The 23,957-nt window shown below is 42.6% G+C and overlaps 1 protein-coding gene across 1 annotated transcript in view; it reads left to right on the top strand.

Moving 5' to 3' along the window:
- Positions 1-23,957, top strand: part of LOC8039823 (glutamate-gated chloride channel) — a 190,581-nt gene that overhangs the window by 2,044 nt on the left and 164,580 nt on the right. The window lies entirely within an intron of this gene.

Genomic DNA, 23,957 nt, shown 5'->3' on the forward strand with positions numbered 1-23,957 from the left:
ATGCTGCAATATATCATTTCTAGTGGCGCCTGTTCAGTGGCGTTAATGGCGTAAGGCCACCGTGAATTGGATCACACAGCTACTTTTCATGCAGGCTAATACATGACCGCGCATCTGATTTCTGAAGACGAGTCGGTGAGTTTATGACTGTGATCTACGGATGGTGAAAGGCGAGGGATAAAAACAAATAAAACGTTTTGTGTAAATTCAAATCTGAAGAGTCGCACCGTGTATGTTGAGCTATGTTTAACGTCTTGATCGAAAAGATTATTTTTATGTTAAAATGTTTTCTAGCACTCGTCATTTTTCAAGCTTCCTCTCAATATCGTATGCGGAGAGCAAATCGTCTGCTTCTTGTGGTAACGTTAGAACGACGGGGAGCTCTGATTGGCTTTGATTCAAAGGAAAGCGTGTAGAGCTCAATGATATAGATGCCTTAAACTCTACCCACTATATATGTTTTTTTCAATCACCCAATAAGTGCCTGGCGTTCTGACATCATCGAGGACCTTTTAAAAGAAGCATATTAACTTGCACTTCACGTATGAGTGCTCTCTCTTTGCACATGCGGCTAGCAAAATACAGAATTTGTTTATTGCAAAGTGATTGAGTATGAATTCTGTCAATGACCTCTATATGACAAGCAAGATCGTCTGCCCAGCGCGCAAAAGTGTATTAAAATGTCATGGTGCGGGGCTCTATTTGGGGGATGGTTCCGTGCCGGTGCTGGCGGGCTGAGTCGCTGCAGCGCCACCCTGGGTGGGCACACGTTACATTGTTTGTTCTTTTACGCACTAAGGTAGTAGCTCTCAAGTTCTGTAGCGCACGTGAAGGGCCAAATCAAATATTTCTCGGTCACGCTTGGGTTGTGCGTTATTACGTTTTTTTGGCGTTGTTCCCAAACGTAATGCTGGCAAAATTAGCCTTTTGCAAAATTTTGAGCCCTCAAGGATAATGCTGCGTTTGTATTAGATATACGCGCTGCGCACTCTCCCCTTATGTGTATAATGAATTCAAACTAAACAACAGAAATATGTCGCTGCTTAACCCGGACGAACTTGCGTGCAAAGTGCGATGCCGTTTCAATGTCGACTACTTGTTATGCATATTTTCAGTTTCTGATTTGTGAAATGTTTTAATTTCGGGAGGTAATGTCGGGTTGAGATTGCGTACTGTTTCTTGTATTTTTTCCCTTTTGAACTTTTTGTGTGCCACCACACTTTGACCAATAGGCTGTTCTGGGGCGTGTTACGAATAAAAGAATAGTATTAGTATTGTGTTTTAGAACAGTTACTGATGCAGATGTCAGCACGCGCAAGGAGTGTAACCACACTCGCGCGCACTCTTCGGCTGTTGGGAAGGTTCGAAAAACGTATATTCACTGGAGGACATAAATTTTAGAAAAGGAAACAAGGAAAACGAGATTGTACAATAAATTTACTTTTAAATCTTTTTATAAAACACCGACAGCGCGAGCTGCACCATTTGTCTATTTAAACATGTGTTTCGGTTGTTTGAGACGATTAGTCACATTCGGTTGAGAGATGTTGGAAAGGTTTAAATCGACCGTGGCTCGTGAACGGTCGAACACTGCAGAGCGTTTTTGTGCTCAACATGAGCATTGCATGATCGAAGTTTTGGATCGCGCTCGCGCCCCTCGACGAGAAAATAAAGCAAATGTGTATCTTGCTTTTTCTGCAGCTGTCAGTTATTCACCGATATTTTCTAAACGCGTACACGTCCTTCGAAGGGGGAAATTGAATGCTGGGAAGGGTATCGTGTTTTTGCTTGTTAACGGCTTTCACACTTTGCACAACAAGCAGAGGTCTCACGGCCGACTTGTTCCACACCGACCGAAAAGATACCGTCTGTTAGAGTGGAGCTTGGCCGCACCCGCGATATATCTCTGTCGCGTTTTTTGTGCATTATTTTTATGTGTCGAGAGTGCCATTGAGGTCAACCAGTTCGCCATATGCTTTTGCAGTATTTTTACTCTTTTGAAATAAGGGGAACACTCGCACTTCAAGCAGAGTGGGCAGCAATTCCGTTCATTGCATTCTGCCACATATATATAACCAATGACGAAGGAAAAATGAAATGCCCTTTGAAAGACCCCATCTCGTCAGTGGCGCGAAAAATCGTCATATGTAATCGAAATCCCCTTAAAAATAGTAAATCCTGTACATAGTTTATATATGTTGCTCGGAAGTAATTTTCGCACCAGTTCGTAGACAAAAATCAAACGTAATAATTTTATATCTATAGCGAAAATTTTCAAACTGACTATTTTTCTTCGTTTAAAGGCATCCTAATTACCCCGTTAGATAAAAAAACAAACAGAGCTTCACGAAGAACACAATGCATTTGTTTCCCTGTGATTTTTGACATAGACACATCTATCTACCAGGAAGACCCGTGCAATCAAGCTCTAAACGCGTCACTGCGAGACAGAGGGCTGACACAGTTTGGAGACGAATACTTTGTCAGAGTTGGGCTGGGGCTCTTGTTTGATCAATGTATTGACCGATGGGTGAGGTATATCCGCTGAGTTGGCGCCATCGCAGAAACCTGACGCACCCCACGAAAGAAGAGTAAAGCTATAAAAAATAAATAGCGCAAAGATTAGACAAAGGGCAAAGGACAGAACGTGTAGACAGGAGAAGCGCTAAATCACAACTGGCGTTTTAATAGAAAAGAAGAAAAGGAAGCATAGTATAAATTCTCCCAAAAAAGGAAGAAAGAAAATTTATAATAAAACGAGAAAATCGAAAGGCATAAACGAAAAGAAAAGAATGGGAACAGCGTAACTAAATCAATTTCGGGGAATATATTCAAATTAAGAAAAAGACTATAGCTTAAAGAAAGAAGAAGGTGAAAGGACTAGACATTTCCGCTAGATCAACCTCAAGATGGCAACCCAAGGTAAAATTATCCCTTGTCAGTTAGTGTCACCGATGGTGCACTCACACAAACGTCTTCTTTTTCCTTGATGGTTAAGGCCTCGTATATTACTCGTGGTGTTTGAATGGGGGCACTCCGCCGTTCGTGAAGGAACTTGGCGTCGGCCGTCTTCGGCAACTCCACCTCTATGGGTTGCCGCACCTAGTTTCCCCGGCGGGAAGAGAAGGGTGACAGGGTTTCACGTCGGGGTCGGTGCATCGGCGAAGCCGCACGTCGTGGCGACGGCGACCGGGACTCTCGGCTGTACGCAGGCTCGGGGGACTGATGTACTCGCAGGTATTCGTCGATCTCCCGAGGGCGTTCACCATAGCGGGGGCACGGGTCGTTCCGGTGGAACTCGCGCAGGCCGAGTCGACGGTATTTCCATCGGCGGTAGGTGTGGTCTGCTTCCCTGCAGTGGAAGCAGAGAGGGCGTCGGTCGGGCATTCGCCACACGTCGGTCTTCCGGGGTGCGCGGGGCTCCTGGCTGGCGTACTGGACCTGGTCGTCGCGCCGTCGGTCGTGCTGTGGCGCAGGAGATTGACGTCGGGGCGGCGCGACAGGCGCGAGGAGGAAGCGGTGGCACGTTGAGCCACTGCGTCGTAAGTTAGCGTGGGTTCTTCGGGGACAGCTACGCTGATGGGAGCCTCTGGTTGAATAACTCTCTGCACCTCTTCCCGCACGACCTCGGCGATGGAGAGCGAATCTGGTCAGTCAGCGGCGGGTAGCACCTTTCGGAGCTCCTCCCTGACGACGTCGGGAATGATCTCGCGAATGCCTGGGGTGGTCGAGCCAAGGTCGCCGCTAGACGACCGGAGGGCAGCGAGGCCGGGTAGTCACTGATAGTGATTGGATCGGGCTTGCAGAGCACGCTCGATGTTTGTTGCCTCGATGAGAAAATCTTGATCTGTTGTCGGAGGGCTACGGACCAGTCCGCCGAAGATGTCGTCTCTGACGCCCCGCATGAGGATTCGCAGCTTCTTTTCTTCTGTGGCCCGAGGGTCGGCGCGAGCGCACAGGAGCAGAGCGTCCTCCACGAAGCCAGTGATGGTTTCGTTGGGGCCCTGGATTCTGGTTCGAAGTAGATCCTCGGCTCTCTCTCGGCGGCTGTGATTGATAAATGTGTCCTTCAGCTCGCTCTTGAAAATGCCCCACGATTTCAAAAAAAGGATTCATGATCTTCGAACCTTTGCTTGGCGGTCCCTTCAGGTGAAAAATAGACGTTGTGAAGGCGCTGCTCATCTGTCCAGCCATTGTAACGAGCACCGCGTTTGTACTAGTCAATCCAGTCTTCCACATCTTCGTACTGCTCGTCGTGGAAAGAAGCAGCCGTCCGCGGTGCGACGGGTAGGTAAATGATCGTAAAAGCGGCCCGGTTCTGCGACTGCTCGTTTACCATTGTCGGCCTCTTTGGCTGCTTGGCCCTGGGTGGCAGAAGTTCGTGTTCCGGGTGTAGACTTTGGGTGCCGCGACTTTATCGGGTTTCGATCTGATCTTCGTCGCGTCCTCGGGAGCTTGGGTTCGGCCTTGTACTGGGGGAACTCGGAGGGCTGCGCTGCAAGGACATCCGGTACACCGCACCTCCACCGAAATGTCACGAATGACAAGGTGAAACAAAAATAACTGGGGAAACTGAAGCGTTTATTGGGGCGAATTTGTGCCCCCCCCCCCCCGCCCTCCCCCCCCCCCCCCCCCCCCCAAAAAAAAAAAAATGACTGCATCTCCACGTGGTGAATAATGTTGACTGGGGCGAAGCTCTGGTGGTGCTGATGATACTGATTTTATTGTTCATAGGTAGCTGATGGTGCTGATTATTTTTATTGCTCATGGGGTGCTGAGTTACGGGTTGCGTTTCGACTTCATTATTACTGCTTTATGGTCGGTGAAATGCAGAGCCAGTGGTTCTTGTTGCGGATCAGCTTGGATCCGCTAGAAGCCGTGAGAACGCGTCTCCACCGCTTAAGTCAACGGTCCATACCAGAAAGGGAATGTGTGGTATGGAACGTGGATACATACGCATTTAAGCATTTGACCGCAGTGCACTCTCGTCTATAAACGTTGAGCTAATGCATGGAAGGCTTAATGCGATTATATACGCATTTGGCCGCAGCGCCTTCTCCTATCACATCTCAGTCCCGACTCGTCCCGCAGTCATGGCCGAATGGTTAGGGCGATGGACTAGAAAGCTATTGGGGTCTCAAGCACAGGTTCGAATGCTGTTGACTGCGCAAACATTTTTTTTTCTTTATGTGAGCACGGACGCCAGACGGATGGACGGACGGACAAGGCTGGACCCTAAGGAGCTTCGCCCTTAAAAAGGAACGGAGGAAAGCAGTGCGTCGCGGGCGTCGAAGTCGGCGTGACAGCATAGTCGAACGCTGGCGCGTAAACTAACTGCGGATCGGCCACGCGGAGCCTCTTATGTACACGCGTGGGCTTTCGGAATAATCGGCGTAGAAGGTTCGGCGTGTATAACATTCTGACTTGCAACAAGCAACACGGCTCTCGAATTTGCCAGAACATTACGTACGAGTCAACAAAAATGCGTCCCCGCGGCCAGGAATTGATCCCTGGTTTTCTGCGTGGAAGGAACGCGCGATAACCATTAGGCCACGAGCGCGCTGTTTGCTTGGTCAGCTGCGCTCGCGGCAAAATACCAATCACTTGTGGCAAGATATACGTCGGTCAGACAGGCCGCTGCGTCAACACCAGGTTGCGGGAACACGCCACATTACTGAAATCAACTCCAGCGGGGCATCATGCAGTACATGTTAGAGACTGTAAATGCCAACCGATCCTGACAAAAATCACAATCCTACGACGGTTCCGAGACACAACTTCACTAGAAATGTACGAGGCCTTAACCATCAAGGAAAAGGAAGACGCTTGTGTGAGTGCAGCATTTTTTTTTTACTTTTACCTTTAGTTTACCTTTAGTTGCCAACTTCAGGTTGATTCAGCGGGAATTTCTAGTCTTTTCAACTTCTTATTTCTTTTAGGTATAGACTTTTTCTTAACCTCAATATATTACCCGGAATTAATTTAGCTACGCTGTTGCCTTTCTTTTCTTTTCTTTCCAATTTATTTATACTTTTCAATTTTCTTCTTTTATTATAAATCTTCTTCCTTCCTTTTTTCGGTGTATTTATATGCTGTTTCCTTCTCTTTTTTTCAAATAAAACGCCAATTGTGAGTTAGTGCTGGTCCTGTCTACGTGTTTTGTCCTTTGTTCTTTGTCTAAACTTTGGGCTACTTAATTTTTATATCATGCATATCCAACTAGCCCACCTCAGTATCTTAGAAGGGGAAAGAGACTTGCCTTCTATTGGCTTCGAAAGTTTTTGCCTCTCAACCTTATATGCGTCATATAGTTTGTGTACTTACACTCCTCGTCACATCAGAAAAAAAAAGTTTCGTTCTTGCTTCATACGCTACGCTATATAGTTCTAAGAAGATTGGGTTTTCGGGTAAAGAAACGATGCTTTGGCGTCTGAAATGATAAAAGTATTCGTTACAAAAAGTATAACTAACCTAAAAGTTGCCTACATATATTTTAATTTAGCAGATAAAGGAAGAAAACAATAATGTTGCGCACAAAGCTGAACATTCTCCACTACACTTCTTGAGGGAAATACGAGTAAGCGATTTTGTCGTCCCTCGAAGAGCGATCGAAGTCTCTTTCACAAAGTTGGATCGATTTTCTTTTTGCTTGCGCTATCTCTTCCCTCTCGTTCAGGCTGAATGTGTGTATCGGCAGATACCTCATTTTAACTCGCGGTCAAAATAAAAATGTTTATGGTGAGCATTAATAAAAACATCCAAAACATTCCTGAAAGATGGGAAGTGAGTCCCAACAGCGTAAAATTGCCGTGACAATAATTCAATGTAAAATCGCCCAGCTCAATTACACCTTACTCATAATTAGTCTTCTAACCAATATATGTGCCTACACTGGAAGAGCACTTATGTAATCACAGTGAACTATACCATATGGTATCCCGCATATATGATCCACCGCCACGGCTATTTGGCCAAACTTTCATGCTTAGTTACTCGTGAGTGCGAACGTATGACCAGTGATATATATATATAGGTAGCTCATATATCTATGGAACACTCATTACTCCAAAGAAAATAGTTTAGAAAGAACACAAGGACAAAGTAAAGTGAAGGCACAGCCTTGTTCTGCTCCTCTTGCCTTACCCCTTTTCTTTTTGGCGGTCTGCTCTCCTTACATGTGGACAAACTGGCCCAAATCACCCCCCTACACTTATCACTCAGTTTCCACAGTGTGAAATAGCACTGACACACATATGTTCTGTGATCTTCCTGATTATGATTCTCAATTTCTACTCACACATATGACTTTTCGTTTCATCTATTCCCGTACTGCGAGAAATCGTGGAGCTATAAAGGACACCTTTTACTGTGAGCGTAAGTATGGGCGAGTGACAACGCTCTTTGAGGAAATGATTCTCAGTGTTGGGTACTTCTTTCACCGCGCATTTTTGTTTTTGGAGCATTTTTTTTACATTTTTGTATGCTCAATCATTCGCTATTAAATTTCTCCTTCAAAACAAACACAACTTTAAGACATTTTGTCTAAAGGTACACTACTTAGTAAAGCTATTGTACAGCAGAGGTGGCATTTGTGTTTCATATCACACTGATTCCCGGTTTTTAACCTTCTTGGGTATGCAACAACAATTAAAAAAAAGAAGAACAGATGTACATACACGGTTAGAAGCCCGGGCCACAGCGCATATTGCAGCATTGTGAGTAACTTTATCATAAAATGTCCAATCTCTTGAATCATTCTGTCGATGTCAATAGCTAGGTATTTTATAGCTGTACACACGCTGTCTGTCCTCGCTTGCTTAGACCTGCATTGACAATACTTCAGTTTGTATTATTCATGTAGAGTTACCAAAAACAGTCATGTACAGTTACCAAAAACAGCAGTCATGTACAGTTACCAAAAACAGAACGAGAACTGCGGAGCAACTGCGTCTCAACATTGTTGTGTGAGTCAACATCAATGATCAACCGCGGCAGCTTTCGCTCAGTATGTGATGAGCTTCGAAGGATGTGACGCTGCGCAGCGGCTGGCCCGTTGGATAGAGGAAATTCGAGCCAATTAGCTTCACCTTGCCTGCTACACGCGGTGTTAATCGCAAAGTTGTTAATGCGTCACAGCAGGTTTTAAGGCTTGGCGATAGCGTATGTAACAAAGAAGGTTATCCTAAGATCAATATGCAGTGATGTGACGATTCACAGAGTAGCGTGTGACAGATAAAAGTATACTATTTTGCGTCATCTCAATGCATTCAGAACGTTGGTGTCGAATGGTCAGGGCGACAAAGACTCGACGTTTAGCGCTCCATGTTGTGGTAGGCTGAAACAAGTCGGCGCGAACTCAATTTACTGAAAGTGGCGGCCACTTGGTACCGTTACTGCTCTGAAAGCGCACCCCTGACTGTGCCAAAGCTTCCGCTGACGACTGTTGAGTGCCGTCACCAGCACAAGTTGTTGCTCCGTCGTTCGCGTTTCAATCGTCGGAACTGTATGTCCAAGTTTGCTGCTATCTTTCACGGGTGCGTAGCCTCAGAACACTGGGCAACGCGCGATAATCTGCTTTCTTTTTATGTTCTACAGTATATGGAGATAGTATGATGTATGCATCGTTTTTTAGCAACACGCAGGGGAGGGGACCCAAAAAAGGATTCCTGGGTTCTGCAGCGCAAGCTTTCGCTCCACGTGCTCCCGATCTGGTGCTCCAATCGACTCGGCCATTGATCCCCCCTGCAATGAAATGCAGTAACTACGCATATGTTTGCCCGTCTCTATACGAAGTCGTTTTACACTTATTCAAAAACTCTGAGCACTCATATATCAATTTGCTGTACCCTTAAAAGCCCTTCTTCCGGAGGCATCACATAAGGCGGCAGAGTGTATCTGTAAAACAATGAGACGTTCACAAATGTCTTTAATGCGAAGCTAGAGCGCAACTCTTTAGGAGTTGGAGGAGGCGGGTATGCCTTTCTCCTCCTCGGTACACACCCCTCCTCCTTCTCGCACCCACTTCCTCACCTCCTCCTCCTCCTTCCGTCCTCCTCCTTCTCCCGTCCTCCTCCTTTCCTCCTCCTGTCCTCCTGCCGCTGAATTTGTTCATGGGTGACGAGACACGAAGTCGTGGCGTCAATTTCCCCGATAAATTGAGCTGGGAAACTGAATTCGGGTTGAGAAAACGTGACGTCGATTGCTCCGCTAAATTTAGCGGGAAACTTAACCCGCTGATGTTAGCTGGGATTTTTTTTCGTTAAGTTTAGCTGGGAAATTTTCCTACTACATTTAGCCGGGAAGCGTCCCATAATGCAGCGCGCGGTTACGCCAACGCTGACGGCGCTCAACCCGGAAATGGGATCCTAAGAGCTGCGCTCTAAAGCCTGACTGGTGCCCAGGTCACGTGACGAATATTTTTCCGCTAAATCTATCGGGGAAGAATTTTCTTATAGTTCACGTGACGTCATATTACGTGAAATATATTTCCTCGCCAAATTTAGCGGGCAAAACAAATTGGTGTATATATCACGTAACGTCTTGTCACGTGGCATAAATTGAGAGGCATTCAAAACTGCTCTCAACGGTATATAATCAGATTTCTGACGAAACTAGTAAAGATAGTATGTCTTGGTTGGAACAGCTTTGAAAGGTAATATCCCGCGATAAAAAATAGCTTAACATTTTGGGTAGCTGGCATCTCACCATCTGAATTCCGTAGTTTGTTCACGAGCGCTGGACCGTCTAGGCGTCGGCATAGCGCGTGTCATACTAGGTGTTTTGTGAGTGAAGAGAAGGAAGAGAAAGAGACTATTCCCTGCGTGGGTTGTGGCTGATTTATATGCTAGGGCAAGTTCGTATTGTAATGGTTCATGTGTCGAACAATTTCTAATTTATTGAATAACGGTGCCGTGTTCCTGTCATGTGCTTCACTACACAAAATATGAATTACCTTATTCTGAAATCTATGAGTGCGATGAGTATTCGCAGAAGTTGCATTCCTCCATACCAGGTACGGTTTAACTATGCTTACAAATTACACCTACCACCATCGATAGTTTTTTCGCTATCATCTGAACATTTCCATTCGATTGCATGTATTCATTAAACATAATACTAAGAACTTTGACATTCTGCTCAAATTCTGTACCATGCGGGTCTGGGGGAGAAGTTGATTTCCACTCATCTTTTAGCCATTTCGACTTGGTTACAACAGCTTTCGTTTGATTACTATTTGTCCCAGAAGGGTTCAGGACCGTTCAGGTATAAAGCATTTTAAGAAATGTAATTTTTCTCTTTATAATGTCCGCAATACCGGACCTTGCAAAAAATACAGTAGTATCACCTAAATAAATGATCATGTTTTCTTCATCGTCAATGTTAGCTATGTCGGTAATATAGAGGTTAAATAAAAGAGGCCTTGATAGACTGCCTTGTGGAACACCTGCATTAAGTTTCGCGGACTCAGAACGATGGCAATTTTTTACAGCACTTCGAAGGGGAAACTATGAGTGACTGGCGAATATTTGAAGATCTATTCCACGAATATTATACAGCTCGTTTTTGAATATGAGTTTTATAACTAATACCATCGAAGGCCTTTCAAAAATTCATGAAGCTTCCCAATGCAAGGAGTTTATTTTTAATATTGTGTAAATTTATATATTTTTGGTTCAATGAAGCTAACTCTGTCGAGTACCCGTTCCTAAAACCGTGCTCCCGGGAATTAATAATCGCGTATTTTTCCCAGACAGTGCAAAGTCTTTATATATAATTTTGTACCAATCCTTTTGGAAATATTGGTGAAATGGAGACTGGCCAGTAATTACTAAGGTCGTAATTATCCCCTTCCTTATATATGACAGAAACCTTTGCTATCTCCATTTTACGCAGCAAAAACACCAGTTTCAATACGCACATTACATATATGAGTTAGAAAAAACCAGTAGACTTTATAACACATTTTACGGTCCTGAGAATCGGATCTTTTGCTGCTTTTTTGGCCTATAAATTTTTTTATAACTTTTCTCTTGGTAGTAAGAGAAAGAAATATGCTGCCAGAAAGAAATGTTACAAATTTTGAAACTTCAGAGGAGTAAAGGGTATTAACAAAGTCCACAAGATTATCATAAAACGCGCCTGCAATAACTTTGCCTTTTTTTTTAATATCCTCCAATCGTAAGTTCGGTTGCTTCTCCAAACTGACGTCCTTCATGTAATATCAAATTTAACTTCTTCCATGATACATCCTTTTTGTTTTCATTCCGGAAGAGCTAATAAAAGCATGACCGTTCAGCCCGCCGTAGCTCACTTGTTATCTTATATCTTGGCATTTTAAAACTTGACAACACATCCGGATCTCAAGTGGGCATAAAGTTTCTATAAACTGCATTTTTTCATAATATCTATAATATTTCAACTGAGAACCATGTTTTTCTACGCGTTTTATGAACTCTGTGATTTTTAAACATATATATATATATATATATATATATATATATATATCGTAAAAAGGAGGTAAATGTTTTAAAGCGTATATATTGGACTACGTTCCGAGAGGGGTTATATATATATATATATATATATATATATATATAAACGTTTCTACAAAACTCTCGTGTGCCACCTCTACCAACGTCTAAGGCAGAACTCCATTCCAGTCTGCTGTATTAATTTGTTCTTGAAAAAAATTCAAGACTTTTCATACATATGTCACGGTAATGAAGGTTACGCACACACATAATTTTTTTGCGCTTGAGCTAGAACTAGAGTTATAAGTATGAAAATAGAGAGATGGTCACTTATTGTCGCTCCTATGTCACCCGCATGTGCATGTTCCTCGGATAAGTTTGTAAAGAAAATATCTAACAACGTTTCATTCGCACTACTATAACGAGTTGACTGGCATATGGTACAAATATAACCATGCGGCGGATAAAGCGTGAGAACTTCTAATTTCTGTGCTGATGACAGAGGCATATTGATAGTAAAATCACCCTCCATAATAAGCTTCAATTTGTTGCCACCGGTAAATAGAGTATATAGATACCTTTAAAAAAAAAGATATGCTGCCACGAGGATGGCGATACACAACGCAAAAACAGAATGCGCGAGCAGCAACGTAAAAACTTTGTAGTCCTCGGTAATGGCCAAAAAAAAAAGCATCTATCATACTGCAGTGTATGGCATTTATTACTAGCGCCAAAACTCCCCCTTCTCTTTTTGAGTTTCCACATAACTTAAGCTTTTCATAATCGCTTAAAATTCCAACAGTATCTTCTGTAGCATGCAATAATTCTGTTAACGTGATAACGTCAAAAGAAAAGTTGAAACTCTGCAAAAAATGCATACAGATGATCAAATTCATTACGCAAGGACTGTGGATTCAAATGAAAGAGGGAAATGTAGCGTTGCGTTGGGATCTAATCTAATTTCCAACCTCACCTCCGTGACCAAGTTCGAGGGAGAGTCGTCACTTCCGCGACTAAGTCTTTGTGATATCGACTCGCCACTTTGTACCCCCTTTTAAGCACGAAAAAAGATGTAGTTCTACCTTAAAGCATTTCCAAAACAACACCCTAGATGGCAGCTAACAGTGCTGACGTATTAAGCAAATAAACATTGACAACGATATCAACAAAACGATGTGATTGGCAGCTGAAGGGGCTGAAGCATGAAGTAAAGAAACAACAAGAACAACCAAATGAAATAGTAAGGACAAAAACAGTGTCGGTGAAAATTTGGTGTAACGGCTGACTCCGCAGACTGTGATTGTTGGGCTGTTCATTATATCCCACCCCTATTTTGGTCCCGTAAAAGACTGATCGTATGTTCAAATAAATAAATAAGTAAATTATTAACGGGACTAATTAACTGGAAAACGAAGTTTTGTTGTTAACAAACAAGGTGGAGTTATTTGTTGCCACGCATCCAGATGTCAGGTCATTTCATTCTTAAAGGGATACTACAACGAAATTTCGGCGCTCATTTTTTGGTCTATATGTGTTCAAAAAAGCAGCATCATATCGAACATACCAGTATCTTGTTAAAAAAGTCACGAAAAGGAATTTTAAAACGAATTAAACGATTAGCAAAGAGCACCTGGTGGATGTCGCTAACGCCTCGCTTGTAATGCCCGTCTAGGAACCTTGACAGCTAGTGACGGAGGTTGTCTCGTTTCCGGCCACGACGAGAGAAGTAGGGCCGGAGGAACTCCCCTCTTCCCGAGAATGCCTTTTGTGTGTCGCAGAAGTCGTTATTGTCCCCCTACAAGATTACAGAAGATTAACCCGTCACTCAAAATTCACACAAAAGCAGACGCTTCGGTGGCTGGAACGACTAGGCCATCCTCTCGACGTCAGCCTCGCCGTAGCTTTGCTCGTCTTGAGACGACCTACGTCACGATTGCGTTGGATGTCACGAGGTCTCCGCTGGGCCTTCTCCGAGCGCTTGCCAGAGTGGGCCGTTTATAACGAAAAATACAGGCACCAGGCTCAAAATACAAACGTACGATTGTCATTTACGGATATTGTGGATCATATTCAACCTATTTTTGAACACGACAGAAATATTTCAAATTTCGTTGAAGTATCCCTTCAACAGACTGGGAAAACATATAGTTTACAATAATTACTGCTTCCGCTGGTTGACGAAACATGGCAAGATTTATTTAGTCGTGATGATGCACTGCTAGAATGTAGCAGTACCGAACAACGCGAATTAAGTGGCAATATTTTTTTTGTTTGTTTTTGTAAAATATCTAAATGAGAAATTTTACAGCGTATGTTCGGAGTTTGAATATTCCATGACATTTAGAATACACTGGTGTTTCGATGTTAATCACTAATAATAATGCATGTTGCTCGGTTCTATACACGTTTGCAAGTCCGGCTTCAGAGCGCTGCCATCTTGCTTGGCTGGGGTGCGCTTGGACGAGTCATAATACGATTACGGACCATTGCTAAGGCGCCGTAATCGGATTACGGCCGCGCCCCAGAGCGCACCCCACTGAGGAAGATGGCGGCGCCCTCAGACCGGACTTGCAAACGTGTATATAAACTCAAGATGCTAAATGAGGTAAACATGATGTCGAACCCAGATTGACTATGCTCACTAAAATTTTGACCGAACATAAGTTCCATAGGCATGTTTTCTTAGGTGACAAGGTGCTGCTTTTGACCATAATTTGTGATCAACGGAAGTGCGTGAAGCTTCTGCCGTTATAGTTTCAATGCGGTCAATTCAGACTAGATCACTTGTCAGCCCAGCGTAAATATACTTATAGAAAGGAACGAAGCAAAATTGTTTAAAGCCAATATAAAATGAAAAGTATGTGTTTTTATTTTATATTACATTTTGACATCTTTAATGACAAGAGCCATTTGGAGTCCCATGAGTGAATTATTTGGAGTTAACTTTCCAGTCGGAGTTGGTCATCAAATAAGCTTTTTTCCGAGACAGCACGCAGCCCTTCGCTACGAGGTGAATGCTGCAAATGGTAGGTTGAGGCAGATCATTATTAAATATAAGAAATATTCACAGAAAAAGTTCAGATTCTTTTGGGGGCCGAGAGGTGACTTTAGTTGAATTTGACTTGTTGGCCACAGTAAATTTCGTAAGAGAAAAAAAAAAGTATTATTAAGGCGATAAGATTATCAAGGCTGATGTAAGGAAGTTTAGCCATTATGCAAAGTTGAGGAACTTTATTGAAAACCTTCGAGATGTCTAAGTACAAAGCATCTGCTGGATTGATTTTAAAAATTAGTGAAAAGCTCATAAATCAATTTTAAACATTGGTTCTACTATGAGCATTTCCTTCGGAACCCACGCCAATGAGATTAAACACAGTATTCTTCTAGCTGTGAAATAAGAAAACAATATTATATGTTAATTAGATGGACAGTAGTTAAACGCAAGTGCCCGTTCACTGCTTTTTAAAGATCGGGATGGCCTTTCCCGGCTTCGAGTCCATCCGTAAACGACCTTGTTGCAACGAAGAAGAAAACATTAATTTTGAGACACTCTTCGTACCTTCGGCATTTGCCGAAAATTTTGAGGTTAGTATTTTCAGGCGTGTAACATAAGCAAGTTTTAACTTTTTAATACGGTGACCACTTAGACTGCGGCAGGCTCTCAATATCATTATTGCTTTCACAGGTGAGCACAGGATAAAAATATCTATTTAATACGGTGTCGCACTGTAGCTCCGAAACAGCGCCTCCGTTGTTATTCTGAAGCTGAATAAAATGAGTGTTTTCGCTAAGCGAGTATATGTTTGTAAAACTTATGGGTATTATATTGTAGGCTTTTGGGTAGGTTTGGAGAAAATATTTTTTGTGGTAATTTGATACCTTTGGTATATATTTTTACACAGGTGAAGTATTTGTTTTGGACTAAGCCATCTTAACTTGTTTCCACTATTAGGCGCAATCCCTTCTTTTTACTGTTAAATGAGCTGAAGTTTTTATTACTTTGGGGTTGTTTCCGTTGTTTCCATCACCATGTACGATGGCGGGGTTACAAATTGCTTGGACAGGTTGTTTAATTTTTTTTATTAAATTGTAAACCGTTTTTTTTTTCTATCCCAAGGATACGTCTTTGGCGAAAGATAGGTAAAAAAGCAACAAATGTTGATTTATTTCGTCGTAATTCCCTTGGTTGTATTCGGGGATAAACTTAACCGTGCGGTTTCGCGTATTCTTAGGAACGTACAGGTTAATAAGTAAGATATTGTGTTCAGTTAGACCATCAATTTATTCAACACTTTTTCAAAGTTAAAGTTCAAGAGAGTGAATGAGGTCGATGTTGAGAATGCTGTACCAACAGGTGAAATGACGAAGAGCTCGGGTAAAATTGTTCAAAAACTCATCAAGACATTCTTTAGCGTTATTTCATCCGAGCGTGGTGAACTTATTCCAGTTGATTTTTGTAATACTGAAATTGTCAAAAATTAGGAAATAAGCATACGGTTAGCAATTGTGAATATTATTCAAAACGGAGTGAAAAATGGTGCATCAATCGGAATTCCGATTCCGCGCTTGATAGCATGCGCAGAGTCATAGTTAGCCTAAACGCTGAGGTAGCGCATATAACAAAGCTTCTCAATCAGAGCATATTTTAACACAAACTGAAGATTTATTTTGTTATTATGACAAGCTCTCTTCCTCCTCGTTCAAAAGAACTGTCGCAAGGATATAAGCCAGCCTGCTTCTTATCGAAGAAAATTTCGCTCTCACCTACTCCAGGTCTCTCTCAAGGTAACAACTCTAGAACTATTACCAAATATACACGCACAGAGTTCATTCCACTTCGGTATGAGACTGTCAATGTTACTGAATGTAACAGTGAATCCCGAATTAATTTGTATTATTGCGCACCCGGCTGGGCAAGGTGGAACAGCTTTAGAAATTTAAGATACCTAGATATTTCTATAACAAACTTTGAAGGCACACCATATTTATTGCATTCAAAATTCACGAATAACTTATGAAATCAGGCTTTAAATATTTCGTTCAGTGACAAAAAAAAAATTAATTTCTAGCAAAGCGGTGAGATGGTGATATATCTTCCCGTTCGGTAAACTCAAAACCGTTTAATCTAAAACTCCGACAAAATAATGTAGTCGTTGTTTCATTTTCCAAGTGCAGGAGTTTGGCAGTGATAAATCGTTCTTTGTTAGGAAAAAATATTTCTAAGCTTGTGTGCCCGATCCGTATTAATTTGGCCAACCCCGATTCTCTGGTACCCCCCGCAAATATTGAAAAGAATAATCTCCGACTCATGTTATAAGTCCGGAAACCAAAAAACAATCAGTTAGATCTCTGCCTGTCTTCTCAGCGTCATCACGCCGTCCGTATATTTTTATATGTCCGATATATGTTTACAGAAAGCTTTAAGGCCGATTATGTTGGCATCAGAACGATTATTCATTGAATTATAATCCGCTTCACGTACAATACCTTTTGGTGTTAGAAAGTTTATTGCCAAGTCTGTTGATGATGGGGCATCCTGAAGCCTCTTGATTTCGAAGTGGGTTTGGCTTAAACAAGATTGATTCTCGTGACAATGTTCGGAATTGCAGCCCCTTGTCACTCCACACCATTTGGACCGGGTTAAACTTAATGTCCCCAGACGTTTGCAGAGTCCGTAAGGGTAGGAAAATGGTGATAGCAATCTGCCACTAACACAAACAGATGACGTCGACAATCAGATACTTCGTAGGGGCACGACACTGCAACAGCGTTGGCCGTAACGAAGTAATGTGCTCGTTCCCGTTTCATAATGGTAATGGGTAACGCACTTACGATACTTATTTTGAGTACTGTGCAGCGTAGTTAATTTTACATATGCTTCTCAAGACAAACAAATTACACGACAATAGTTTCGTTTTCCAGGCCCAAAATATTATACATTTTTGGCATGTTTCGCATTTTTTTTTGTGTTTTGTTTGTCTGGTTAGTATGCCGGCGCAACTGTAATCAAGATAATATAATTATGTCCAGTTTCTGGAGGAAAATAATATTTATTTAAATATAATGATTATACATACCTGTAATGCCCGGAAGGAACACCTGTTAATTCATAATTTAAAAGAGTAACGCTAAAGTACATTGAGTTACTGTTTTAACGGTAATGGTAACCCTACCATGTTCTTTTTATTTAGTGGTAACGTAGGTCGGTAACGGGGTGCTTTCATTCTGAAGTAACGAGTAACTTATTTTGTTACTTTATTTCGGTAACGCCTACAATACTGCTCTGCAATTGAATAGTCGTATCTACTCCGGTAGCATCTAGTATAGAGAACTTACCTGTACGAAGACAATAATGTTTGAAATTGTGGTTTCCGATTCGATGCCGTGCCGCACCTGGTCTCGTTGACGGACGTGCTTATGTAGCCATTCGTCATGATATCTACCGGATGTTGCACACGTTGACGTCAAATCTGGGACATGATCGTTGACTCCTCTGGAACAGCTGTTGAGTAATTTTAAGATAATTCAAAGACCGTTGCAGCCAGGTTGGTGCCGCAGCAGATCACCCGGCAGCGTTGACGCGTACACACCCGGCAGCATAACCTGAACGAAGACAATAGGCTTTAGCATTGGTGTTTACAACGCGATGCCGTGCCCGAACTGCTTCAGTTGGCATGCGCACTTATGTAGCCATGCGTGAAGATGGTGGACCTATGCTGTACACGTTGCCGTCGAAGACATCTGGTGTTGACCAGATGTCTTCGCTGGAATAGTCATTGAGTAATTTATATATAATCCAAAGACTGTAGAAATCAGGTTCGTGTCGTAGCAGATGACCTGGCAGCGTTGATGCGTACACAGCAGTCAACATAGCCTGTACGAACACAACATGATTGGTCATCGGTGTTTCCAGCGCGATGCCGTGCCCAAACTGCTCCCGTTGACGGGCATACTTATGTAGACATGGGTCAAGATGGTGGCCCGATTTCATAAATGTTGACGACGAAGACTGTCGTCTTTATATTTAATTCCGCTGGAACGGTCATTGAGTAGTTTTAAACATAATGCAAAACCTGTCGCAGTCAGGTTGGTGTCGCACCAGACGACCGGGCAGCATTAATGCCTACACAGCTGTCTGCATAGCCTCTACAAAGGCCATAAGGTTGGACATCGTTCTTTACATTGCGATGCCGTGCCCAGCTGATCCTACTGACAGTCGTGTGGCAATGTGTCAATCTGGTTGCTAGAAAAAGTTCCGGGTTGCCCGACGCCGTACTCGTTGAAGTCCAAGACTGGCGTTTTGATCATTGATTCCATTCGGGTTGTTATTGATTCATTTGTACAGGATAGTTGCTACAAGGTAATCCAAAGGACGTCGCAGCCATGTTGTTCTCGCACCAGACAAAGTGCAGCGTTGATGCCTACACAGCGGTCAGCAAAACCTGTACGGGAACAATAGGTTTTGACACTGTTGTTTCCAATGCGATGCTGTGCCCCTATGATGGTTCCAGATCAAGGAGCGTCAGACGACTTCTTCAAATTATCTATGATATATAGCAACTTACTTTAAAAATACTTCCTCTAAGTTGTGGCTGACCCCCGCCGTGGCATCAACCTATAATAAAAGATGACTAACGCCTCTCATGCGTTAAGTTAAGAACAAGCCATTCAGAAATTGTGCGAACTGTGCCGAATCGTTAAAAAAGGAAGCAAACAATTACAACACAATATTACCTACAGATGCTAACCGACAATTCCATGAGCCATGTAACATGGCGTTTTCGTAGTTTCCTCTAGCGTTCTATATGGTCTCGCTGAGATCATATAAAAAACCTTTATGTAAAATTAATAATTTATGGTTATTTTTATATGCATATAAACCAGATTATTTAGGAACAAATGTACTTCTTTGTTAGGGAACGTCCTCCCTTTCTACATTATGATCATGTTCATCTCCGACGGGAATAGGTCACCGGATTCAGAGACGCTCTTAGGCAACCTTGCAACGCTTCAGGTACGGAACACTAGCTAGCGCCACTGAAGACATAGAGCTTTGCTATTTCATCACTATATTAGTATAGTGCCATGATGGCGTCTCCGACTGGTGTGTTTAGCGCGTCCAAAAAAGTGGTCCCTCGATTTCCGCCTGATGACGTCATGTAAGTGTCACGCTGTCGTCGGTCGCGATCCTGGCGGTGTCCCAACAGCGGTGGTGGGTGTGGCAAAAGCCTGTTCTGCTGCACGTCGCTCTACAATGCGGCAGTCCACGGACGCTTCGGCAGCCAGGAGTTGGGACGCAGCGATGACAGCGACAATCGCGTTCGCTCGAGCTTTTCATCAGCATTTACACGATTAACCGCCAGGATAGCCACATCCAACCGCAGTATACTCCGACTTCGGTGATGTCATTTATTGGCACTTCCGAACCACTTTTGACGTTGAACGGGATAGGACGCTAAACACATCAGTCCGGGAGGCACTCTCGAGGCACAATAGTATTAGCAAATGCAGCACCGGCGCTAAAGTTAGCGCTTTTTGCAAGGTTTTTTGAATAATCAATTAGCTCTATGGGCAGGCATTTACAACTCAAAGCACTAAACGATCACAACTAATTTATTTTTGACTGTGGTAATCGTACAACCCAAAATATAGAAAAAAAATTATGTCACACTTCAAGCCATGAGCATGGTGTAAACGTATTGTTTTGCGCTAATTTTGTGTAAGTTAGATCTACGTGGACACGCGAAGTGGAATGACATTTGGCCGTAAGAGAGTTGTTAAATTGGTGAACAAGTGACAGCCACGACCAACCCGAAAAACTACAAGGACGTGACCATCCTGCAATTGCCCTAACGGCGTTTGGCTTAAAAAGGTCAGAAGGTTCCGGTGTAGGCAAACACGTTCAAGTCTCGTCTGAGAGCCAATTAAGCGTCGTCGCCAATGGAAGGATATGTTCAGAAGTTTACGAATTGTGTTAAAATTATTTTCAAAGAATGTGCAACAGATATTTATATTGATATTTTTTATGTTTCGACAGATTTCACGTAAGTCATTTGTCTTCACCGTTTTGTTTGTTTTTATTAAAATATATCTACTTTGTAAATGGAGATTGATACCTCCTTCCAGAGTGTGTACGACCTAACCATACTGGAAGTTGACTTGAAACTATACATACATGTTTTTTCATCGCTCGTCCGTTTCAGGTGGTGCTGTGGTAACCAACTGAAAATAGGCTTCACAATCACGCTTCTAAGGCAGATGTAAGCACCACTACACAAATGCCAGAACGATTCCGATCCGGGTGGTTGATGGTGTAGCAATGTTGTTGACTACCACCATTTGAGTTTCTAGAGCCTCGCAATATGTATTATAATAACAGCAACGTTCAGCGTGGTTTTATACGAGAGCTGACGAACGCTAAGCGCGGTTTACATAGGAAATTGCAGCTGGCAGTGCTTATTGTTTTTCAATTTTATACATCGAGGAGATACAGATAGACATCCGGCAGCTCATTCAAGCCTTGTTTGCAAATGTAATTTTGAAAAAAAATAACGCTTTCAGGACTGCGCTGTTCCTTTATTTCTAAATCCATTAGATACGATGGTTATTTAAAAGCGTGTACGAATAGCAACGCCAGAAAAGCCAGACCAACCGCGTCTCGATCACCAGAGTGAAGTAGGCGCGCCGACATGTCAAACGAACATCTATTTTGAGTTGTTTATTATAAGAACATGTTGCGATCGGAATCACCTCCCGGCCTCTATCTTGGACATCAATGACGCCAAATATTTCAAGAAGCTTCCCAAAATTTTCATCTGTACCATCCACTCGTCTACGTACAGACTCCGGGCCTCGAGAGTGTGAAAATATATAAATGAATAATTAAAATTATTGACACGACAGCCTTTTTGTTTTGAACAATTATGCTTCCACGGGCTCCGCTCGGTTAAGAGAAAAGATGTAAAAACACTTGCTCCCTCTTTTTAATCGCCGGTTATATTTTCAGTGGACTAACGGTGTGTCAGCCTGAATCAAAAGACAAGATAGAAAATATCCGATTCAGTATATAGCATGCACTTATTGGAAGCGGAACAAGCGGGTTCAGACACTACCACCTAAAGGAGGAGGTCTTTGCATTGTGTCCTCTTTAGTAGATTTCCCACCCACCCCCAAGCGGCAAACACGCTAAAGAGCAACAAGAGCCTCGGCAGAGCGGCAGATGGGTAGCGTTTGGCGTCTCCTCGGGATAACCTCGTGCGCGTTCTGAGACTGTGCAAGACGAGCAGAACGCAATCACTAGTGTCACAGGTCTCGTAAAAGCAAGCCCTAGATAATGATGATAAGCAGCCGTTGCAACCGGCTCATACTTAAGAAAGTCAGTTGCTTTCTCATGCGAAGCGTGGCCCTTCCTACAGCGTCGTATGAATTACTGCTCATACATCACAACTCCAGACCTTAAAAGAGTATAGATTTCCTTATCTTCGCAACTACTTTGATCAACGCATGAGCGCAGTGAAGGAGGGGGCTGAACGCAAGGTTTGAATGCTACCTTTTGCCCGTATACATTTATTATATATGTTAAGGGATACAATTTATGAAAGATGAGCTTGTTCATGTGAACAGAGCACTCTGAACCTTATCATTTGCGGTGCCTCCTCCTGAGGTTATCAAAGACTGGCTTCCTGTATACTCTGACGGGAAGCGAGCTGTACGAACATTTTTTGAGTGCACGCACATTGGGTTGCAAATAATCCCAAAACGTTTGAAGTACAAAAGGCATTCAGCCATAGAAAAAATTGTGCTTCGGATCTTGTCTCTGCTTGGTGAGCAAGAATAGGGTTTTACATAAAAGATGCGTGCCATCGTGTGACCAAGGTTACAGAACGAAGCTGTTTTTTTTTTTCCTAAAGTACAATGATAATGCTAAAATACAATGGTAATGCAGCTGAAGTAGCTAAAAAATGACCGCCTGTTTCGCATTCGGACTCACCGACGGCGGGATTAATATAGCGCTCAACTTCATCGCAGATACAACTGATCATAGGAAAATCATTATCCGCCCTAATTCTCGAGGTATGCAGGGTTCGCTCAGTTGCCCTTACAAATACGCGCCATTCGACTTTATATATTGTTAAAACTGAGCTGAAAAGTTTAGGGTGGTTCACGTGACATACTTCCGGTAAGAATCATCGCCGGGCTCCATTTCGATAAACTTTAGCCCTGTCATTTTTATAGCGCTGCCAGCGTCTTCCAGCTTGTTTGAGCGTTTAGCGTCGTCATTAATGACGCCTGCAAGAGCAGTGGGGGACATAAGAGGCTACTGGCAGGTGCTCAATATTTAGACATACCGGTTTTATTCCTACATAATATGAGCCGGCAACTGAGAAGTCGACCTGGGCGGCATTGAAAGAAGATCAAGTAGAATTGGCACAAATTTTAGACGTCCGAAATACAGCCCCATATCTAACTTATTGAGTTATGTAGTGCACCGAGCCGCCCGATATGCGTGTGGGCTTCAGAAACACAAAATACGACGCCAATAGCCGAGCGTCTGAATGAACACTGATGGGGAGAGAGGAAGGCGTTGTTCATCAACAATGTTGAACGCGACTTACCAGAAGTGAAAAGCTTTTCTCGGAAGAGCCATATAGTCGTTATAATAATTTGGGACGAAAATATATTACTAATCGCGAACGAGGTATGAGAATATTGGTTATATTATAACAATCCAGATTTAGCAAAAAAAAAAAAAAAAAACGTTTTATAACAGTGAGCGTGCAGGCGAGCTGGTGGATGTTGAATATGTGGAAACTTACCCGAGACTGTAGTAAAATAGGGCAAACTTTGTAGAATAAATAGTCTTGAAGTTCGGATTGTGTTTAGGTAGGGTGAAGTGCGTATCGTTGAGCTGGTATTGGAAGAGAACCGAAGTTCCAAATCAGAAAATATTCGACAGAAAGAAGCCCATACAGTTTGGCATATCAAGCAGGCACATCCATAAACGTCAAGCACCGCAGATAAAAATAAATTCAGCGAACCCATTTTGATATTTCGTTGCACCGCGAAAACCCCCGCTCGTCTATATTTTGTTCCTTGCTATACTTAGCACGAAGCTTCATATTGGCACTTCGTTGTCATTTCAATTGTCCCTGCTTTATTTTACAATGAAAATGTGTACAATCAGCCTCGACATTTCCTTAACTTCTTCCTTATATACGAACAATGTGCTCTCCCAGTTCTTGATTGAAATTAAATACAAAAAACATTTTAAGTGCACTTCGAGCACAAACAGTTACACGTCATTTGAATATTTTCTTGTCGTTTTTCGTAAAATTTTATTCATTGAGCATTTGTGCCTTAGGAAACATTCTTAGTTAATGCACATTTCAAAATATGTTTTCTTTTTGTATAATATAATACACATTACTGTTCGTGTCATTTCGAAAGTTGTATGACGGTAAACAAGCTTGAAAGACTCTTAAATTC

The sequence above is a fragment of the Ixodes scapularis genome, unplaced genomic scaffold, assembly GCF_016920785.2.
Source record: "Ixodes scapularis isolate PalLabHiFi unplaced genomic scaffold, ASM1692078v2 PGA_scaffold0__279_contigs__length_252992795, whole genome shotgun sequence".
NCBI lineage: Eukaryota > Metazoa > Arthropoda > Arachnida > Ixodida > Ixodidae > Ixodes > Ixodes scapularis.